The sequence below is a fragment of the Pocillopora verrucosa genome, chromosome 2 (genome assembly GCF_036669915.1).
Source record: "Pocillopora verrucosa isolate sample1 chromosome 2, ASM3666991v2, whole genome shotgun sequence".
NCBI classification, from domain to species: Eukaryota; Metazoa; Cnidaria; class Anthozoa; order Scleractinia; family Pocilloporidae; genus Pocillopora; species Pocillopora verrucosa.
The window spans coordinates 13389094-13400242 of record NC_089313.1 but is presented as its reverse complement, the minus strand read 5'-3'; the positions used below and the strand labels follow the sequence as shown (position 1 = coordinate 13400242).

General features: G+C 39.1%; 1 pseudogene; it reads left to right on the top strand.

Annotated features, from left to right (window-relative positions):
* The first annotated feature begins 726 nt into the window (after positions 1-726).
* Positions 727-2252, top strand: LOC136278900 (E3 ubiquitin-protein ligase TRIM71-like; annotated as a pseudogene).
* The last annotated feature ends 8897 nt before the right edge of the window (positions 2253-11149 follow it).

Genomic DNA, 11149 nt, shown 5'->3' with positions numbered 1-11149 from the left:
TAAAACAGAGGCAAGAGCCATTTAATAAGGTTATGGGAATCAGGATGTTCAGACCCCTCTGTCCAACTCCCCCCTCCCTGCAGTAATTTGAAATCCAAGTTTTCCCAGCTCATGCGAACACACTTGAGTCCCCCCTTCACCCAATCAAACTGTTATTGTGAAGGACCTGCTCTTCACCATGACTAATTATTAATATGAAACCATTACATTTCCTTCTGCAATAAGCCAAGAATACCTTACTGGCCAGCTTCTTAAAGCTGCATATTTTTTACGATAATAATGCTTACTTGTTCTTAATTTTAACTGATGTCAACTACTAAGTTTTCAATGGGCCAGTAGACTATCAAACACACGAACCTATTCCTGATCTTAACGGCAAAGTATATATGGCCACCTTGGAAGCTCAGCTTTTTTACTGTATTAAAAATTATACACGGAAAAGTTCTGCAGTTTTCTAATAAAGCATTCCTTTTTACCCATGTACTTACCTCCTCTTTGAATCTGCCATTCAATTCGCCTTTTCTTAACGTAAATTCTAACAAAATCCTGCAAGGTTTCAACTTCGGAACCCAACTGATCAGAGTAGAGTAATCCATTGTGATACCGCTGGTTGACTGCAGGCAGATCCTTGTTTATTATTACTAAAGTGACACGACCGCTGACACGATAAAATCATACTGCAGAAGGGGGTCACAGAGTCTACGTGGGAATTCGCGACCCACATGCGACAACAAGAACAGCCGTGCACGTGAATATGTTTCTCGGCGAAAACAAAGTGGATCAATTAACTGCTGAAGGAAAAGGACGCACTGAAGCGATTGTTGGAATTCAAGCGAACTTTGTTTTCACATAAAGAAATGCTGAAGGACAATGCCACGAGAAGCGTGACCGAATAACAGTGAAAATTAAAAATCGGCAGGGCCATGACTGTGCGACGGAAGTGAGAGTTCGGGGTAATAAAGATGGCAGCTACAAGATCAGCTATTTCCCCAAAGATAGCGAAAGATAAGAGGCAGTAGTCAAAGTGAGCTAAGAACAAGCACTCTAGTTAAACCCAGACAGTTCTGTCCTGTGTTATCTTTTGGCCAACGAGGTTCGTCTGCTTGAATGTTAAACAAACCCTGGGGAGCGGCAGTGAATGAACGCGATGAAATCGCAGTGACTGATACTGGTAACCACAGAGTTCAGGTATTCAGTAGTGATGGAACTAATACTTAAGATCTTTTGATAGAGACGGTGATAAACAGGGAAAACTCACTCGTCCCAGAGGAGTAGCATTTGATAAGAATAATAACATTATAGTGGTGGATACTCTTAACAGCCTTGTTCAATTGTTCAGTAAGCAGGGTGAGTACCTGAGCCAGTTTGGTGGTAAAGGAAATCTTGATCACCAGCTGGATTATCCTCATGGTTTATCTGTAGATAATATAGGCAATATTATTGTTGCTGATAGGTATAACGAATCAATTAAGATCTTTTCTCCTGATGGCCATCACTCATGTAAATTCAGGGATGAGGGTTCTTTTACCTTCCCCTCTCACTACGTACAATATGACAAATATCTGGTAGTGTCAGATGCAAACGAATATTGTATCAAAGTGTTTGCTGGAAACGGTAATTTTCTGTAGAAATTTGGAAATAAGGGGAAGGGGAATGGGGAGTTCATTAACCTTTGTCATTTGTCAGTTAACAAGGCAGTCCTGACACCTGATGGTTTGTGAGACTTCAAACATAAGAGTTCTGGTATTTGAGCTGAGTGGAAAATTTGTAACAAAATTTGGATCAAAAGGAAATAGGGAAGGAGAATTTAATACAGTTATCTCTACTGCAGTCACAGCCTAGTGATGGTCGCATACCGGTAGTTGTTTCTGACTATTTGACCCATTGCATTCACATATTTGAGTAGACATAACATCACCTTGCCCAAACATATTTGAATCTGATCCATCAAATCTTTCATACATGTAACTGCTATCGGCTAGTGTTTTATATGATCCACAAGAATCTTCTCACTGATTCTCGAAACTTCAACAAAACCTACAATGTTGCAAATTTCAGAGAATCTCCATTAACTTAAGGGTAGTTTTTAAGTTCATCTTGTTTACAATCTTAGTCTGATCAATCATGGAACATATTTCAATATTTTTCTTTGAGATCAAGTTTGTAATGACTTAAAACTACAAATTAAAAATGCTGCTATACATTCTTAGTATAATCATGTTTAGAAATGAAAAAACATTTCACTCAAATGTACTCAAATGTTGTAGGAGGGCCACAAGTGTATCAGCATTGTAACTGTTTCATGCCACCCTTGATGAATTAAGTTGGGATGATTGATTGATTGAAACAACAAGTAATGCTACATCAGAGGTAAGGAGTTTGTTACAGCCATTACTCCTCCATAAGCTATTTTTAACCTTGTGAACTTGAAAACTTATCACTGAGGTAGGAACTTGCTACTGAGTTTAATGAGGAGAGTGAATGGACTACAGTAGCTGGTAAGAACAAAACAGAGTCACAAAAACTACAATAAAAACACAAACTTGTAGAGTTTTGTGTTAGTGTTGTGGATTTTGTGATCTTTTTTAAGTTTGTGTTTGTGTTATATGATTTGTGACTCTGTTTTATTCTTACCAGCCACTGTAATGGACAGTTTAGAAGGTGGAAGTAGTGTTTCACACTTGCTAGAAACATCTAATTGAAAATTCTTACAGCGCAGCACGAAAATTTCATAATGCATCATGTCCCTACTTCAAAAACTGATTGATAGCTTGTTTAGTTAAAGTTTGAATGTGTACTTTCAAGTTCTATCAGTCATGAGACTGCATAAACTTTGAGACAGAAGAACAGAAGAAACCCATGCTCTATTCCTTTTTAACCCTTTACACCTTAGCATCAGTATGCATATTCTCCACACTGTTCTTTATACATTTCCTAAGGCACTGACAAGGAGAATTTGTTTGCTGATCTAAAGATTCTTTTCATGGTGATCATTTACTTTATTCTCATGACCTTAATGTGTGATTAAGGGCTGATATTGTAGGGAGAAATAGGAAGCTGGTCAATCTTAGGGTTTAAAGGGTTAAGTGGATCCATCATTATTATTTTCATCAAGTGCCCTAAACAACCACCAGCTGAGTCCTCCTATTGATTGATGGTGGATGAAGGATGGTGGAATTTGTAGTGATGCTCAGTTGTTATTTATCAAATCAAACACTGTGATGACAGTGATCTAAGTCTTACAGAGTGTGTTGTTTGTTTTGTTTAGACTCCCTTGGGTGGAGTTACGTAATTGATCGCGTTGTTGTGGTTTTGCTGTTCAATGAACCTTTGTGCAAAAGTCATTGACACTTGCCATCCTTGTCAGAGTAAAAATTTACCAATGTTTTAAGTTTTGACAATCTATTCTTTTATGTCTGCTCTGTAATAAGTAACTGGAATTTTTTTTTTAATTCTGCACTTCAATTGGGTGGATAGCTCAGTATGTTTTGCTATCACTGATCTGCTAGATATGGATTTATTTGTACATGTTGGATAGTCTCATACAGTGTATGCCCTCTGTGCAACTGGGGCCTGTTCTGTAAGACTATGACACTCAGCTCTATTGAAATGTTGTAACTTAATTTCACTGTGACATTGGATCACAATGTCCTCCATTGACCCATAGGACTTGAAACATAGTTGGATATAAACAAAACACCCTACAATTAATGTTAAAAAGCGTGGCAAAATCAGCTACCAGAAGCCAAGGTTTGACTTTATCTGAAATAGTAAAATACATCAGTTACTAATGACACTTGTAAGTTACATGTTGCTGTTTCCGTAACAGAAGCTTTTTACATGATAGGGTCGTTAGCCCTATGCAAAACCCCCAAACCTGGAGGGCCAGTAGATTGCTCTTTGTCTGGCCCCTAACCTTTGACCTGTCTGGCATGGGTGTCAGCTAAGGTTTGACTTTATCTGAAATAGTAAAATACATCAGTTACTAATGACACTTCTCTCTTGTTTTGAGAGACACTCTCACCTAATGCACAGGAATGCTTGACTGTAAAAGTGATATGATGTCATTTACAATTTTCCCACTGACCAAAAGATGAAAAAGGCACTTAATTGTCACAATGTACTAACAAATTTTCCCTCAAACAGGTGATGCTGATTGACTCCAATGCTCTGCTTGACACATTGGAAAAATTACCTCAGAAAACATGGGTAAATGTACATAGATGATCTCTGTAACATCTGTTGATTTTTTCTACTGAGTTCCTTAATGTCCAAGTGCCCTGAACCCTTTCACTCCAAGATGAAAAGATCAATTCTCTGCTCTGTACTTCAAACATTTATAACAAGTTTGGCTTTGATAATTTTTTGTCAATTAAAACAATATACCCAAGTTTTAATTCTCCTTTCTTTCTCATCACCTTTTTATTTGAATTTGTGTTAATATTATAAGGAGAAATTTCTTTTTGGTCACACTAGGGAGTACATGTTCGTGTTTTATTTTACCGTGTAACTCCTATAACTGACATATTTTACGTGTATAGTATGGTAATGCTGTTCTACTTTCAACCAGGAGACACATGTGCACTGTTCAAACAAAAGCTGTTCACTTGAAGTTCATCATGATTACTTAGCTTGGTGCAACTTGTTTGTTGTTGTTGTTGTAGATTTTGTAGTGAATGTAAATCGAAAGTTTTGAGGGCATACAGTATTCTGGTAGGAGATTTGGATGGGCCAAGTGAAAAGGGGTAGGTATGAAGTTATGTAAAGGCAACAATATAACTGGTGAGAGTGCTTAATTTCCCAAGCTGTGAGCTCGGTTTTATTGTAGACTTGTTGTGACAGAAGTTTGGATGATTTTTTGGCTTTGCCAGGGGGTTTTCTTTCGGATTCTCAGGTTTCCTTTCTTGACAAACCAGCCTGTGGTGCAGGTGTCTTAATAGGGGTCAACATTACAAGCTTGCGATCCTTTATTCCACTGCTCATGTTTGGTTTACATGTAGCACTAGAGTGGATGGAAAGGGGCCTCTCCTTTCTTTTGACTGTTGCTTACCCCCTTGGTACAATTTCTTTTCACTCCCCAGCTTTTCCATTGCCATTAATTTTCACCGAGAAAATACTGAGTACTCACCTACACCTACACCTACACCTACACCTACACCTACACCTGCTCTGCTGGCTATCGAAAACATGATAAGCATATTGCTCTGTTCTGTCCTTTTTTGAACTGTCTCATAGATTAAAAAGCAATGTTTCTTTCCTGACTCATTTAGTTGCTTTGCTACTTTGTATGATGGTCCTAAAAGCTGTCCTCAAGAGCGTCATGTCCATGTACTGTGTGATACAGGCTACATTGCACATTTAATTGGACGGGCAGAACCAGAGCTGGCTGAAGGGTATGCAATACTTGTATGCTGTTGTGGCTCATGTTCAGGCTTTTCAAAAGTGTCACCATTATTTTTCATGTGGTTATGGCCATCTCCTTTTTCCTTTTCATTTAACTTGGTTTTATAAAAAAAGAAATAAGGTCGATCAGTAAAAACGAAAAGCTTTTCACTCACGGGAGCTTTAAGGAGCTCTGTTATGATAGGTTGTTTCTTTTTGTGCGATATTGTTGTTGGGTGAAAGAGTGTAAGAGTGCTATCCCATCCCCCGTGTGCCTTGGTGAGACGAAGTGGTAATTTATCATAATAAAAAGCTAGGGATGCTTAAAAATGCCTGTAAGGCATCAGTGGAGAAGCTCCGCCAACCCCTCTCTATAGAGAGAACCTTGCTTAAAGCACTACTTCTTTTAGATTCGTTCCTGAATTTTTTCTTAACCCTTTACATCCTAACATCAGCATGTATATTCTCCATACTGTTCTTGATACATTTCCTACGGCTCTGACAAGGAGATTTAAGTTAAAACTCAAGAGCTGTTCAAGTTGATGAGCATTTCCTCGATTTTTCTTGAGCTATATATTTGGTTTAGTAGTGATACCTTAGTGAGAAATTAGATGCTAGTCACCCTCAGAGGTTAAAGGGTTAAGAGTGTGGCGTACCGCTAAAGTAGATTCAAAACACTTTGTTAACAGAGTACTGGCTTCGATTCATAACTTTGTCTTTTATGTGTTGTGATAGGAGGAGAGAAAGGCATGCTAAGACACTGGACATTGCCCAGGAAGAGGTAGGAAAATTTTCGCTTTAAGTCTGTTAGAACTTCTAAGTGGTGTCAATCGGTTGCTTTATGTTGGAGGATGTTCTTTCCACTTACCAATATCGTTTTATTCCCTAAAACTACTTTTCCGCAACAAGGTTAGCTGGTGGGAAGTATCGGTGAGGCTTTTTTCCGTACTAATTTAAAGTATTTTGTTTTCGGTCCATCTTGAAGGTGTTAACGTGTCTCAGTATTCACCTGTGGGAAAGACTTCATGGACTGTGGCAGAAACTGAGGGCTGAGGAGCAAACGTGGCAGATGCTGTTTTATCTGGGGGTGGAAGCTCTATGGAAAAGTTTTGAGGCAAGATAAGAGGCGCTTTCATTTTATTTGTTGACTTTCTATTCATTATTTGCTTGGGAATGGTTGGATTGACCAGAGTTTGAATAGAACGATTGACTGAATAAACAAGAACTGAATTCCTTAGCTTCACGGAACGATCAACGGAAGCTCTAACTGCTAACCCAATCAAACCAAAATCATATGAAGGTATGCAAAAAAGAAAACAAACAAAAAACAGAAATAAACAAACGATCCACAGTAGTTACCGAGTGAAAAAAAGAACGAGTGAACAAACTACATGATCAAACGAAGAAAAACCAGGTTATTTTACTTGTTGATTATCTTTACGGAACTTGACCATAGTTCCAGCGACAAGTAATGTTGGTTGGCGATGTTTTGCGTTGCTTTCTACATGGGTGTCGTTTTGACTTTGTCAGGTAGCGGTTGAAGAAAAGCAAGGCATATCACGCCTGGAACAAGTCGTCGAAGAGATTTCTGAGGCGGAGAGAGCCAAGGAACTCAGAAGAGAGCAGAAGCGATTGGAAAAGAAAGCGAGACGCAAAGAGAAATGTAAATGTGGTACTCACTTGACTATCTCGACAGCGAACAATGAACTGCAAACAGAGGAAACTGCGAAAAACGAGGAGGAATTGGAAGAGGAAGAGGTATGTACAAATGAGATCGTGGAGGAGACAGGGGAAATGAATGGACATGGCGATAGCTGTGAAGATGATGAAGATGACGGAGAGTGGCGGTTCACCGTGCAGTTGTGAAGACTTGAGCAACTGTGAGCGAAGCAAGAGCAAAAAATCGGGTTTTAGGAATGGTGACTGCGGGTACGTATCTTTTCCAGGTTACCAGACCCAGTTGCTCAAAGGGAGGCAAACGCTATCTAAAGGATAAATCGCTATATAAAGGATAAATCGCTATCTAGCGGATAAGTGTGAAGTATAGGTGCAGGGCCGATGGATAGAGATCTATTTAGAGGAAAGTGTTATCCAACCTTCAAACAACCGGGGCCAGATTGTTAGCATTGAAAACACTTTTCTGTAGCTTGTTACGGAGGAAGTTGATATAGTACTTTAGAGTTAAACCGACGCTAAAATTGCTAGTTGCCTTTCCTGGTTGATCTTTTGCGCCTTAAAACAAGTATGTAGAAGGTGAGTAGGTGTATATTGTCCATACTTTTCGCTTTACGTTTCCTAAGGAAATGACGAGGAGAATATGTGAAACAATCGGGAGCTTCTCATTTTCTTTGTTCTCATGACCTTAATGCTTGATTCATGGATGATGCTGATAAATTAGAGTCTAGATGCAGTATTGGTTTAAGGGTTGACAAGCATTTGTGCTGTAATCCCAGCTATTTTCCTTTCATTTATTGACTTGAAGTGATCTGTTGTAGGTACGTAGCAGAGTACAATAAATGGTCCAGGATGGTACACCAGAGTGGAGACATGTGTAATCATGGCGAAGATTCTTCGACGCTAGGAGGAGAAGAAGAGGATATATGTACAGTTTGGTTGAGTAGGAGCCCAATTAGTGGTGGATCTCCACAGAGCAATAATGGAAAGGGAAGACTAAAGAAGAAGGGCAAAAACTAGGAGAAGAAGGTAAACATATAAGCCTCCTATCCACACCCCTTCACGATGCTTGATTAGTTATCTCTTCTCACTCCCATGGGCGACCAAGAGAGAATTTCTCCTAACAATATCAATACAATCTCAATCAGACAAGTGATGAGAATAAAGAAAAATATCATTTAGGGGATTATAAGTTGATCCAATATCAAATTCTCTAAACTAACATCGCAAGAACTGTATGGCAGACAGTTAGGAGAATTACTAATGAGATCTTGGGAGTTAAAAGGTTATTGTGCGGTAGTTTCAATCGTCATGCAATCTTGTCACTCTAACCAAGGCGGTCACGCTTTTTTGCCGTGTGAAGCTTGCGTGACTAAAGGGAAGATGCCAAATGTAATTTTGCAAATCGTTACTTTGTCCTTCCTCACCGTTAAGTCAATGAAAGTATTCACTCATTCATTCATTCATTCATTCATTCTTGTCTTCAATATTGTTTTTATCTATCTCTTTAGCAAAATTCGCCGAGACATGAAAATCAAGAAAAGCTTGTAGAAAATATTGATGACGAAGAAAAACGGCTCCTGAAGCTAATGGGTTGGAAGGATGAAGGAACAGAGTCAATGGTGAGTTATTTTTAGCTATACTTCCGTCGCTCTATGGCGATTTAGGTTTTCCCTGGGATCCGATAACCTCAAGGGTAGAATATCCCCTGATCTCAAACTTCCTGTTGCGTCACGAGTTGTGTTTCTTGAAAAAGTAAGCTTAAATTTATATAGTCTTTTTTAATTTTTTTGTACAGTCTGCTTGAATCTTCTCCATCCTTAGCTATCTTTACTTCCTCCTAGTTTGTCTTTAACTTATCTTCCTTTGTCTTTATTATCGTGTTAGTAATTTGTATTCTCCGTCACGTTGTGCACCACTGAGCCAGTTGCGACTGGTCACGCGATCATAAATTAATGCGAGAGGTTACGTCACACAAATTTATATTGGGATCGTGAACAACAGGACGCTTTTCTCTAGATTGGTATACTATCGATTAACCTTTGTCGTCTTTCTTCATTTTACATCGTAGGAGTGTTTTTCGTCGGAGGAAGATCTCTGTATATCCGAGCAGAAATTCTACGGTTCAAAGCGAACCAATCGTCAGTGTCACAGCAGCGACGGAAGCTTCGAGAGAAACTTCGCCAACAATTTAACAATTTGACGCTTAAGGAGGGTCTTAACGTCGCTATTTTTCATTAGGCCTTGTTAAAAATGCACTCACAACAGGAGATGGGGAGATGGGCGATAGGAAATGGGTAGCGGATAGTGGGGATGGGTAGGAAAGTGACTGTACTAGAGAGACAACTTCCCTGCCCGATCCATGTTGGTAGAAAGTAGTCACGGGTTTCTGTAGTTACGGTGGAAAGATTTGTGTGTGTGTGTGTGATGTTGTTTATTGTATGCAAGTGAAGTCCGCAAGGTGTGCAGCGATGTAGCAATGTTAATAAGGTTCTCCTTTGTTTTAATTCTTTATTTTAATTTTACTCCCTGATTACACTGTAAATCAGGATGAGTTTATGTGAAAACGGAAATAAATCTCTTGAATCAGATACTGTCAGATATCCAGGCTGAATCTTTACTCGACTTATAAAGTCTTTGTTTTCAGTCGTTTTCACCAGAACTAAAGTTTATTCACTCGTCTTGGGAATTTCCCCCGCTATGGACTTCCGAGTGTCATTGTAGAAATACCAAATAGTAATTTGCGTTTGCGGCAAAACGAAAAATGAATTTCAAAGACTGTACCTTTTAATGGGAACTCCTCTTTTGCTTGCTCTTACCTGTCCTTTGAAACTTATTGCTATACTTTGCCCCTTGCTTGAACTCATGATAGGACGAAAGTGTCAGCCGAGATGTTTGATGGGATATTTCTTCCAGAACCTGGTGAACATCTCTTTAATTAAGGATTTTATGCCAGTGTAATGAACAATTTCAATTAAAAGTGAGGAATGTTAGAGATTTTAACAAGACAATTTGAATTTTTGCTTATCTGCCCTTCGTCAATCTGCTTCTATGTGTTAAACGGATAGGGCCTGATGCCCGGAAGTGGTAGATCTTGGCTCGGTTTTACTTTATACCCATACCTTTAGTAACAAGTAAAGTTCTTATCAAGGCCAAGAGTTTAATAACCAATCACCAAATCAAAATGAGTTATGAAGCAATCAACTGTCTCTAACCTCCTCATCTGACGTGTGTGGGTTGGTCACGGAGAGCTTCCTTTGGAAGGTGTCGACTTCACCCTAAGGAATGGGCAATTTCAACGGAAAAGTTACGTTTGAAAGGTATTGTTCCCCTTTTACTTCGTTCCTAGTGCGTTTTTTCTACGTTTACCCAGTAACCTGACTTTAAATGCACCTTATAAAATGGAGAGCCTTTCCTTTCTCTATAATGACTCAGTTCTAAAATTTGTCGAAGATGTGAGTTCGTAATATTCCAATTTAAAACCCTCGTACCTTAATCCTGAGCGTAAACGCACCAAACAAAAGAAGACAATCTTTTTCGGGACGGTAAACAAACGGGAGTGGAGAGAAGCGGGACCTTGTCTACGTGAGGCAGTACCCCCTCGCCTAAGGGTCGAATGATTTTACTTATTTATTTAATTTTCTGTGGGGGGAACATGGTTTTCAGGGAGAACAGAAGGGAATCATTCATCGCAAGAGACTATACACGCTCTTAGCCATCGCTAACGGTATATCAAGCAAGGACTATTGAAAATTGACTGTCTATAAGGGTGGGGGGGGGGGAGGAGGAGGGGCGGGGGCCATTAGAATATACACAGCCTAAGGGGAGGTATCCTAAGGGGAGGTATCCTAAGGGGAGGTATCAGGGAAATTTTATTGTGATACGACCAAAATCCTTCAGAAATTAGACTGCTTTTCTCTGGCGTATTCAAGAGATTTTCAGTTTCCTCCGTTTCAAACTTAAAATGCTACCTTCAAAACAGGATATTTATTATTATTGATATATTTCATTGGAATCTATACGTTAATAGATTAAGGTAAATAAGTCCTTCTCATTTTGTCTTATATTTAAACTTAACGGAAATGAAAGAAAT